This window comes from Talpa europaea (genome assembly GCF_964194135.1).
Source record: "Talpa europaea genome assembly, chromosome: 3".
Classification (NCBI taxonomy): Eukaryota; Metazoa; Chordata; class Mammalia; order Eulipotyphla; family Talpidae; genus Talpa; species Talpa europaea.
The window spans coordinates 34,190,876-34,203,599 of NC_140069.1; positions in this window are offsets into that span (position 1 = coordinate 34,190,876).

Here is a 12,724-nt window from a genome sequence, read left to right on the forward strand (position 1 = left end):
CTATTTAATTGTCTTGTCAACCTTAACAACAATGAGTTGACTATAAATGTAAGGGTGTATTACTGGACCTCAACTTTAGTTCATTTTTCAATATGTCTATTTTTATGCTAGTGTCCCATTCTTTTGGACACTGGAACTTTCATGTAAATTTTGAAATTGGAATATGTGAACTCACTGACACCGCTTTTCTTTTTTAAAGGTTTTTGTTTGTTTGTTTGTTTATTCTGGGTGTTCCTTTGCATTTCCAAGTGAATTTTAAGATTAATTTCTACAAAGAAATGAGATGGGATTTTAACAGGGATTATCCTAAATCATTATTATTATTTTTTAAAGATTTATTTATTTATGCATATAAGAACAGGGGTACAGGCCAGAGGTGTGGGGGTGAGAGGATTCACCAGAGACAGAGTGGGGAACATAACAGGCAGACTAACTGAAATATACTACTGAGGAGAGCAGCGAGCAAGACAGGAGAGGGCCGCTGCACCATGTGGGTAGCTCCCTGGCCAGGGATTGAACTCATGCTGCAGTGGCTGCAGATAGCTTCATAGTGCAGTGCTTAACCCCTTGTGCCACCAGGGAGGCCCTATCCTAAATCATTATCTTAGTTTGTGGAATATTGTCATTTTTACAAAATCAAGCCTTGCAATCCATTAACATTGGAATGTCTTCCTATGTGTGTAGAACTATTTTTTAATTTCTTTAATGTCTTTAGTTTCCAGTGTGTAGCCTTTTCACTTCTTTGGTTAAATTTATTCCTAAGTATTCCATTACTTTGCTGAAGTGGTTTATTAGATGGTAGTTCTATTTTTACAATAACCTCTCAATAGCATATTTAAGACATAAATTTGATCATATTCTTAATACATTTTGATATGTTAAGAGACATTCTGAGTTATGGCAAAATATGACTTAAAAACACATAAAGAAGTTTTATCATTCCTCTTTCAACTGATGTGATGATGGAATAACAAGCAATACAATCTGCTTTTTAATAACAAAGTTCTGTTATTTTATATATTACCAAGGTTTAGTTAATAATTTAAATCTGCAATGAAGAGGATCACAAATTAGGTACATCCAACTTTCTAAAGCATTCATTCCCAGAGTGAGGTCCCCAGACCAGCAGTACCAATATTACTTGGACAGTGCTCAGACATTCTTGAGTCCCAACTCAGGTTTACTGAATCAAAAACTCTGTTGCTGGGACCCAGTGATCTGTGTTTTAAAAAGTCTTCCAACTGATTCTGATGCAAAGTTTGCAGGCCACTGCCATAAGTCAGTAGTTCTCCAGCCTATACATCAGAATCATCTCAAAGAACTTAACAACAATTTAATTCTGGTTTCCATTTAAGACACAACGATTAAGAATTTCTGGGACTGGGTCTTAAGAATATAAACTTTTAAAAAGCATCTTAGGTGAATCTGATGTGCAGGTTTGTGATTCACAGCTCCAAATTATAATATATCCCATATTTAGAGGGGTGTGTTGGATGTTTTGAAACAGGTGAAAAATTAACTTATAATCAACTTGTTTGAATTTTGAATTTTTATGAATGTTTCATCTACCATTATGCAATACTTGGAAAACTGGGAGAGCAACTTTAAAATACAAAATAATAATATTCTTACATTTTAATCATCAGAAACAATTATTTAAAAATTAATTAAACTTTAGAAATGTAATGCCAACCTTTGAGAACAAAAATAGGGGGAATAGGAGGACCTTGCAGGTCCATTCATCCAATTCTTATTTTTCTTGATACAGATGAGAAAACAGAGGTTCACAGTGGAAATGACTGGCAAATTTAGGGCTGAAAATCATGTCTCTAGACTCTTAACTCCATTCTATTTAAGCCCTCTTTCTTTGGAGAAGATGACGTCTCCACAGCCATTGGCTTAGGTTTTAATTTTGGGCATGTAGTGAGCAGTTTCCACCTCCTCAGACTCACTGTCTGAAAACAGCAGGCTTGGACTTGGAGAAGTGGTCCTTTCTGCCTGAGTCCTGCCCTCTGCAGCAGCTGGTTAGTGGTAGGTAGTGATGCTTGGAGCCATCTCTAGAGTTCTGAATTAATTGGACTGGGGTATAGTGTGGGCCCTGGGATTTATTGCAACTCCCCATGTGAAGTTAAGTGGTACATTCTCATTCCTAGGGCTGTTTGATGCTCAGGACCTTAGGTGGAAGCTTGTGATAATCTTAGAGTCAACTGTGTGTCAGGTGTTTGGGATTTTAATAAACAGCAGGTCCTGGGTCCCCTTCTTAGGATGCATAAGTATGCAGTGTACATCGCTCTTGGCCTACTGTCTATGCGGACCTTGCTGGTCCTACGGGATAATTTCTGCTGCCAGGGAAACAGTCTTTCTGTGCATCGACTTTCAATGACCTTCCAGCCGTGATTCCCTCCCGGCCTTCACCTGCAGCTGTCTGCCTGCCTGTTCTCACCGGCTGGCTCGGCAGACCCTCTCACACCATCTGTGCTGGGCTGTCTGGACCAAGAGGGTTTGGACAGAGGGCGGACTTTTCTGTGGAGTCAAAGGTTAGCCATGCTGTCCTGGCTTAAAGATTTTCCAGCTAGTTCAAGCTTAATACAGCAACTTTTCACATTGTGCCTTCAAAAATGTGCTAGATTGTCAGGCGAATCTTCTACTCTTAGTTCATCTGCCTTTCTCCATATACATATAATATAATATTTATAATGTATATCATCTATTGTAAAGGACAAATAGAGTATAAGGTGGCATATTTGCATACCAATGAGGGCATACAAATTTTATTTAAAGAATATAATTATGATATTTTCCCCTTACTTCATGAACCATTTTATTGACTGTAATAAGAACTACTCCAGCACCAAAGATTTTAAAAGCTTACAAATTATAGCCATCCCTGATGTGGAGAGAGTCCTTTTAATCTGAAGCATTCCTCCTGATTCTGTTTTCAAGATCTATAAACACCATATGTCGAGTGGACAGGATTAGAGTGTTCTGGCTTAAACTATGGTCTGTTTTTCTTTCCTTCATTTTCTCCCCCCGTCTTCCCCCCCAGAGGCTGACTTAATTGATTCAAAAGACAAAAGACCAAGGACATTACAAGAGAAACAGAAATCTAATACTAACAGTTCATGTGCATATGGAATTACTTATTTTATCATCAAAAAATGTTCACTTCACACAGCAAATGGCTAAAGTGATTCTTTTACCATCTGATTATATAGTTAATGTAAAGAGTCCTGTCTAGCATTCCTAGCCTAGAAGGACATGCAGTAAATTAGATATATAGAAAGCTCTCTTACCTTGGCAAAATAATAGTTACATTTGGAAGAAGAACAAGTTCTGCTGGTGAGAAACTTGGGAAAAATTTACGGACACCCAATTTCACAAGATCATGGATATTCTTTTTCTGGAAACAAGGTCAAGTTTTATGGATGACGAACTCCAATAAGAGCATGATTCTTTAGGAAATCGCCTTCAGGCTAACCCCGGCTCTCCATCATTTGTTGCACCTTTCACTCCCTCCTCCATCCCACCTTACACATGTCTAGGCCTGCTATTCAGGATGTCCTTGGGTGATGAGTGGGAAAGGCTAACATTTGTAAAAGATGCTCAGCATGTTGATACAACTGAATATGTGAGTTCAAGGGCTTAATGTGCCACAATACAAGGAACTGTATGGCCAACCATTTGTATCTTTCAAAGAGATAAATATTACTGACAGCAAGCGCATGCTTTATTAAACTGATAATACAGCATGCTGCATAGTCTCTTGTCAGGATTTGTACACCTGGCTCTACCTCAAACCCTATCCACTTACAGACAATGGAGTTGTTAGCTGTACTATTCAGTAAGATTCATCATCCAGTAAAATCACCTTTGTCAAGTGCAGAGTCACGGCCGACTGCTCACCGGCAGTGCAGACCACACCTGTTGAATCCATGAATAAAGATGAAAGTCTCAGTAAGACCTCTTAAATGCAGTCCAGGCCAAGGGACATCCTTCATCATACCACTCAGGAAAGTGCATGTGCCTGCAACCATTTGATTTCACAGCTTGCAGGGCAATGAGCATCACATTCCAGAAATTTTGCTAGCCATGTGAGTTAGGAAGGGTGAGGATGCAAACTTAATGTGCACACCTCCTAGTCCCTCCACAACAAAGCAAGTACGCATGCTTTTGCCTGGGCACAGGGTAAATGGGTTTAGACAAAAAGGAATATTGGTAGGAAAGAACAGCAAGAGGGGAGAATATTCCCTCCTTTTGCTCTGGGAACTAGATATTGCACAACTGAAAATGAACACTGTTTCTTTTGCCCTGGATGCTTTCCAAGCAACAATTTTAGGAACTCTAATAATAACAGCTAATATTTTTTAGCATTTATCTGTGCATTAGGCACTTTTTTGAATGCTTTATGTAAATTAACTAATGTGGTCCACACAACAATGCTACTAATACTTATGATCTACACATTCTTAAAGAGGAAACTGAGGCTAAAAGAAGCTAAGAAAATTGCACAAATAGTGAGTGGCAGTTTCATGTTTAAATAAATACTCTAAGGCGAGTCTTCATTACTAACAATTATTTTTCAGGGATGTCTTGAAATAAGAGCTTTATGCACATTAACTAATTAAACCTCAACAATCCTGTGAGGCGAGTACTACTGTTTTCCTGTTTTGCAAATGAGGTTACAAAGACTCAGACAGGTGAAATAATTTGCTTAAGAGAAAACCATGTGTATACTTTTGAAGCTGAAGTTCAAAACCACACAAATTGACCTTTGATCAGAGAGAGTTCCCTTAATCTCCTTGCATCTTAATCTCCTGAGGCATCTGGTCAACCTGGACATGCACAGCAGAGACTGCATCCTTGTGACTTCTTTTCTTTTTAAAAGATTTATTTATTCATGCATACAAGAAGTGGGGTGTAGACCAGAAGTGTGGGGGGTGAGAGGATTCACCAGAGACAGAGTGGGGAGCAGAACAGGCAGACTGACAGAAAATACACTGCTGAGGGGAGCAGCAGGCAAGACAGGAGAGGTCTGCTGTGCAATGTAGATTAGCTCCCTGGCCGGGGATTGAACTCATATTGTTGTGGCTGCTGATAGCTTGTTAGCGCTATGTCTTTAATTCCTGCAGCACCAGGGAGGGCTATGCACCCCTGTGTCTTCTGCTCCCTTTGCCACTGCCATCTCTACCTCTGATGTAGGAGGAGCTTGTGTGCACCCTGTAGATCACCCTGCCTCCAGGGTCACTCATTTTCATCATTCCTAGATTCCAGATCATGACAGGCTGCAATATCAGATCACACAATCATTATAGTTTAGGACTTATAATAAAACCGTGGATAGTAATTCTATTTACATTTGACCATATGATAAGAGATCTGTGCAAAAACAAATGCATTGTCCAGCAACAAATAAAGTTCAAAAATGTTTAAATACTTAGACTTTGAATCTGACTGGGCACATTAAAAGGCAAGCTATCTTTTTTCAATATACATCTGATAGGAAGAAGCAAAAGTTAGAATATATTTTCCCTGGAGACTATAAAACCACATAACTTGCAATAGAACATCATAAATTTACTCAGGCCCTTTCAGGTATTGAACTGACTATATCAAATATAAAATATGTACACATATCTTAAACCTGCACATGTTTATGATAGCCAGTCCCTGTGGAATTTCTCTTCTCATTATATAATGATTGTAAATGCTCTGAGAGGCAGTGAAAGAAGAAACATTTCTTTTAATATTTCCAAATGATAAAAGATAGACATCTTTTGTTTGATGAGAACTAGAGTCAAAATAACCATTTAAAAGGTACACAAAAAGAAAACATAGAGCAATGCACAATTGAACAAAACCAGACCCGAGTATGTTTGGCAGAGTCCAGATATAGCACAGATGTCTCCAGAAAGATACCAGCACCGTTAGACTTTTAAAATTAGGGATGTAATCTTGATAGGAGGTGGGGGGAAAAGGGACTACTTGGCGTTTGTCCACTTTGGAAGTCTTTATCAGAAAATGGGAGGCGTGTCCTTTTGATAATAGTATTTTGGATGAATTTAATCACTTAACTTTGGAGAAATCTAATTCTTATTGGATTTCTCCAAAATAAAGTTCTCTTTTGCTAGTTCTGAATACTTGAAACAACTGTCAATTTTTTTTTTTTTATCTATGTGAATCCAACTGCAGGCCCTGTAAACATTTCACTGCATTATATATATTATATATATCATTATTTGTAATGATATATATAATGATTCAGTCTTAAAAGATTCAAAGTCAAATTTTTGCGTTTATCTGGGTGACATCAAATACAAGTTTTCATTTAGAAAATATTCAGGTTTGTAAAAGGGTCAAGGAGACAGAAAGGGAATCTCTACTTTCCTGTTTTCTCATGATAGTCTGGCTGAGGACAGAAGCATTCAAGATATTTATTCAGGTCAAGAGTGAGAGCATGAACCATTGCCCTGAAAAAACAGAGGAACCTGACCTAAGAAACAGTCAGGAATAGTGGGGAGAATATTAAATAAAGAATGAGAAATCATAGATTTTCACCCTAGCTTGCCATAACCTAGAGCTTCTTAATGCTCCTAAATCTCAGGTGTTAAAATAAAAGCTTCAGCAGTCCCTGAACCTTTCCCACAAAGTCTAGGCTATAAGCTGATTGTTATTAATAGTAGCTATTACTATTATTATCATTGTTTATTTCTAGGCCACCTTGTAAAAAAGTGGTTGAGGTTGTGGCTTTAAACAAAAAAGCAGGGCCTCCCTGGTGGCACAGGTGGTTGAGTGCCGCCCTGTGAAGCTGTCCGCAGCCTCTGCAGCACGGGTTTGATTCCGACTGGCCAGTGAGAATCCCACATGGTGTGGCAGACCTCTCCTGCCTCGCCCTGCCCTCTCCTCCCCTCAGCAGTGTATTTCAGTTGATCTGCCTGTTCTGCTCCCCACTCTGTCTCTGGTGAATCCTCTCACCCTCCCGCGTATCTGGCCTATACCCTGGTTCTTGTATAAATAAATAAATCTTTTTTTTAAAAAAAGCATATAATCCATAACTGGATATGATAGATAAATGGGTCAAAGGAAGAGTACAACAGTTAATGAAAATAGAGATTAATGCCAGTCCACTGGTATTAATATTAGGTGGCTGAAATACTAACTATAGGACACATTGTATGCAGATAAAGTTCTGGGTCCACTTGAACTTTTATTTCTGTTGGTGACTTAGGTCCGGAAGTCCAACTGTAAAGAGTGCACTCTAAGCAATTTATTTTGGAGGATTTTTTAAAAAATATTTATTTATTTATACAAGAAGCAGGGTACAGGACAGATGCACGAGACGGTGAGAGGATTCAACGGAGACAGAGTGGGGAATAGAACAGGCAGACTGACGAAATACACTGCTGAGGGGAGCAGCAGGCAAGACAGGAGAGGTCTGCTGCGCCATGTGGAATTCTTGCCAGCCGGCTGGGAATCCAACCCGCGCTGCAGAGGCTGCAGACAGCATCACAGTGCAGCGCTCAACTGCCTGCGCTACCAGGGAGACCCTATTTTGGAGGATTTTAAATGAAGTATTGCCGACTGACTGTGGTAGTCACAAAATAATTTCAGTGAAATACATACAGATTAACTGATATAATTACGTTCCTTTATAAAAGTCCTATACAGATGAGTGAGAATTAGAGAAAATATAACCACAGAAAATGGAACGATTTAATTCCTTATGTAGAATTGACAGATATTTGCCAATTAAATATTGGAGGCCACCTATCAAGAATGATTGTTTTTATTTTAGAATAGTTGATTTTTTTTTTAAGAGGCATGTATTTTTATTTGTTTGTTTGTTTGTTTGTTTTGTTTTATTTATACATGCACTGGGTACAGTCAGAAGCGCGGGAGGGTGAGAGAATTCACCAGAGCGGGGAGCAGAGCAGGCAGAAGGACCGAAGCACACTGCTGAGGGGAGCAGCGGGCGGCAGGAGAGGTGTGGGACCCTCCTCCGGTGTCCGGGGAGCAGCTGGGGATCGAACCGTTGCGGCAGAGGCCGCAGGCAGCTTTGCAACCCAGTGCTCAACCGCTGTGCCACTGGGGAGGCCCTAGAATGGTTGATTTTTTATTTATTTTTATTTATTTATTTATTTTAAAAAGATTTATTTATTTATTTACACAAGCACTGGGTACAGTCAGAAGTGTGGGAGGGTGAGAGAATTCACCAGAGCCAGAGCGGGGAGCAGAACAGGCAGTCTGACGAAATACACTGCTGACGGGAGCAGTGGGCATGGCAGGAGAGGTCTGCGCGCTATGTGGGACCCTAACTGGGGACCGGGGATTGAACTGGCGCTGCAGAGGCTGCGGGCAGCTTCGCAGCCCAGTGCTCAACCGCTGCACCACCAGGGGAGACCCAATTTATTTTTATTTTTTAAAAAGATTTATTTAATTTATTTTTGCATACAAGAGCTGGGGTGTAGGTCAACGGTGTGGGGGGCAGGGTGGTGAAAGGATTCACCAGGGACAAAGTGGGGAACAGAACAGGCAGATTTACTGAAATACACCACTGAAGGGAGTAGTGGCGGAGACAGGAGAGGTCTCCTATGTCATGTGGGTTAGCTCCCTGGCCAGGGATGGAAATGGTGTTGCAGTGGCTGCAGATAGTTTCATAGTGTTGAGACTTAACCCCTTGAGCCACCAGGGAGGCTCTTGATTCTTTTCTAAATGAAGAGCACATGGAAACTCAGCTGAATAGTCCAGTCTTAGGAACAGAAGAGTGTATGTAGACAGCTTTCTCCAGCATTAGTGAAGAGATGGTGAATGTATTCTACTTGGTCACAAATAGCCATCCTACAGGCGTTGGTAACCAAGGATAATCGTAACACGGTCCACAATGTTGGCCACCAGGAAATGGCTTAAAATCACCTCTGAATTTGTTGTATATGTGACCATTTAAGACCTTCATATAAAAAATTTCACATAGATTATCACATTTTATTCTCATTTGCATAAACTTATTTTCCAAATGAGGAAAGTGAGCATAAAAAATTAAAAATGCTTCTCAAATTTAGTACATCTAACTCATATCTAGTATGAGATAAGATAGCATTTCTTTTTTTTTTTTTTTAAAGAGTTATTTATTTATGCATACAAGAGCTGGAGTACAGGCCAGAGATGCAGGGGATGAAAGGATTCACCAGAGACAAGAGTGGGGAACAGAACAGATGGATTTACTGAAATACACTGCTGAGGGGAGCAGCGGGAGAGACAGGAGAGGTCTGCTTCGCCATGTGAGTTTCTCTCTGGCCAGCCAGGGATTGAACTCCTGCTGCAGAGGCTGTGGATTGCTTCATAGTGTGGTGCTTAACCCCTTGCACCACCAGAGAGGCCCAAAATAGCATTTCTTAATAATTTTTCACTAAAAGTTAATGTTAAAGTTCTTACTGTGTAAGTAGTTTGTGGTTTGTAAAAATTTTCAAGTAATAAATTTAAACAAGACAGACTAGACTACATATATTTAAAGAAAAATTAAGTTAAATCACATATGTTCTCTTGTTGAAAAACTAATGAATTGCATTGCTTTTCTGTTGGTTGAAATGGTTATCTCCATCTATGTAAGATATGTCTTTTTCAAAAAACTTCCAAGTACAATGTACCAAGAACTGGTTTCATGTTTCCTATAATATAGCTTGACCTGATTTCATAATTTATCTTCATTTTCATAAGCAATATTTTCCTTGAACTTGCTCCCAAAGGGAATTGTAATTATTTTATGAGTTTTCAATGAGTTGATTTTCATCCAAATCTGGCATCTCAGGGAAAATTGCTTTGTATTAAAAATGTTAGGGTAGATCAACTGTTTGCCTTTCAGCAACTGTCTGGCAAAGCTCTCCCATTCTGAGTCTCCACAGAGCAGTCTCAAGAGATGAACTTGTCTTGCACATGATTTGTCTTTAGGGATATGAGTGCCTGACTTTCAACAGGCCAAAGTCTGAGGGATGATGCCTTTAAAGTATGTGTCAGAAGAACCTTCAAGAAAAAGAAAAATGAAACATAAAAATCTCTAACACATCTGGGAAATAATATGCTCTACTATACCTTCCATATGGTATGTGAAAGAACAAATTATTTTATTGATTACCATATTTCATAGATGGATTTTATCTGTTCAGTACTTCCAAAGGAGGCAACTACTAAACTGTTCTATATCAAAGAGCTGGAAGTACTGGAATTGCAATGTCAATTGATCGCAGATGCCACTTTGTAGAGATGTCCTTGTAGAAAACAAAGTACTCCACTCAGAATTTGTGTACCTGTCTCTCAAAAGCACTGAGACTTATTCTAACCACCAGAATGAGACAGTAGAGGTGTGCTTGTTGATGCTGTAAACTTTCTCCACTAGGAAAGTTGCCATTACTCCTATAACTCTGAAGGTCTTAAACCACAAAGTACTGATCTTCAAACAAAGTGTCTTACTTCCACATCTTTTCAGTGTTTCACTCACATGTTTTTTTCTCCCTACAGATCCCCAATCTCTCAAGCTCTCCCTTTCTCCCAATTGATAGCTGAATTCATTCTATAATGTACCTGCTCAGAAGTGTTTATTAAACAAAAAAATGAAAACATATTAAGACTATTAAAACATGAATAGTTTAACTGATATGATATTATTATAGTTATTATTAATATTGTAATATAATTGTATGACTACTAAGTTTAACTATTAACATGAAAAGAATAGATTAAAAGAAATGAATATTAAAAGGAATAAACGGGGCCTCCCTGGTGGAGCAGGCAGTTGAGCGTCGCATCGTGAAGCTCTCCACAGCCTCTACAGCACGGGTTCAATCCCAGCCGGCTGGGAAGAAACCCACATGGCAAGCAGACCTCTCCTGTCTCGCCTGCTGCTCCCCTCAGCAGTGTATTTCATCAGTCTGCCTCTTCTGTTCCCCAATCTGTCTCTGGTGAATTTTCTCACCCTCCCGCACATCTGGCCTGTACCCCGGTTCTTGTATAAAAATAAATTAAAAAAAAAAAAGGAATAAATGGATGAATGCTCTCAAAAACTCATTGTAAAAGACAAAGATTGAAAATATGGATAGGACAAAAGTATTTAGTTAAAAATAGTAGTCTAACTGCCTAGATGGAAAGGCTCTCTAATGTAATGTTCATGATTAGAAGCCCTAGAGCCAGACTCCCAGTATTCAAATCTTGGCTTTCTCTGGCCTCATTTCATTCAACTATTAGGTGAGTCAAGAATTGTACCTACTTTGTGGTTCTTGTAAAAGTACAATGGTCATATATGTAAGTCCCTTGGTGCTTAGCAGATACGAGTTTTTAAATTAATGCTGGATTTTATTTTATTTTTTTCTTAAAAACTTAGTACTTTCATGGGGATATGACATGAGACTCTTGCAGGATTTGTCTGAAATAAAAAAAAATTCAGGATAACATTTTATAAATGAAGAGAAAGTTTCTATAAGAGATCAAGAAAGCAAGTGGCAGTTATGCTGGACTGCTGAGTTGTTGAGTGAGCCCCTTGTATCAATTAAGAACATGAATCAGCCTTGCACTACTAACAGGAAATGCTTTGTACCAAAAATGTGCTCTGTTTCCAACCAGCGTAACCAGACCCATCGCTTTCCTTCCACATGGTCTGCACATCTTCCCTGGCTTATCATGACACAGGAATGAGAGGCAGGGAACTGGTTTCGATTTGCTTTGAGACCTTAGTTGAGTTGATTAAATTTGGTGTTCTCTAGTTTTCTATATTTGGAGTTTTCTATGAAAGGGGACTTGAATACTTTTCCTACTTCAAAAGGAATACTTCGTATAAAATGGCTATTGGCACATAAGGGCTTTGTAGTCTTAGGGACAGCAGTTCTGTCCAGCTTTTTGCAACACTTCTCTTGCCTTTTCACTATAGAGATTTAAAAAAACCAAACCTTTTTCTGCTTGTTCTCTTGATGTTTGCAAGGAACGTGGAGCAATTCTATAGCACTGAAATATATGGTGTAGCTCCGATTCTATTTATCTGCAAAGCTTGCGTTGACAAACTATTGAATGCACCTGATTCTGGGGGAGTTCAGTTTTACTGAGTAAGCAATGACTTACAGGTTTTAAGAGATAATAAGTCTTTCAAGAGGTTTATTTTCTCTTCCTCAGTAACTGCCCCCCCCAAAAAAAATTGTAAATCCTTCTTATGAAACAGTGCCTGACAGAATTCAGAACTGTTAGCATATTTCAATTAGCTTTTCTGCCTATCACAGTTATGACTCCTTGTTAAAAGACATGTAGACAGTACATAAGACCTGTCAGCTCTAAAAAGTGCATCCCCTACTACTTGGAATGCAGGTATTAAAAACGAAATGATCTGCACTGAAGCTAATCAGAATCAATACAAATATGATGAGATTAGAAGCCTACACCAGGTGGTTGTGGCCAAAGAGGCTTATAAACCTGAATAAGAGAGAGGAAGGTGTTTTGTAAGAGGCCAGGTGTTCCCAAATTCAATCAAGATGACCAGTGTTTTCCTGAAAAACATTACTGTTTTCCAGCTGGTAGAAAGAAAACAGTAACTTCAAAATTGTAATGGAGAGCCCGAGGTAAACGACAAGATAATGGCTAGATAGTTTGCATGAAATACAGAAAATGGAAAACAAGAGATGGTATATGCCATTTGAAGATGGTCTGTGATAGAAGTGCCCTTCTTCATAAATACTAGTATGAATGTTCTTAA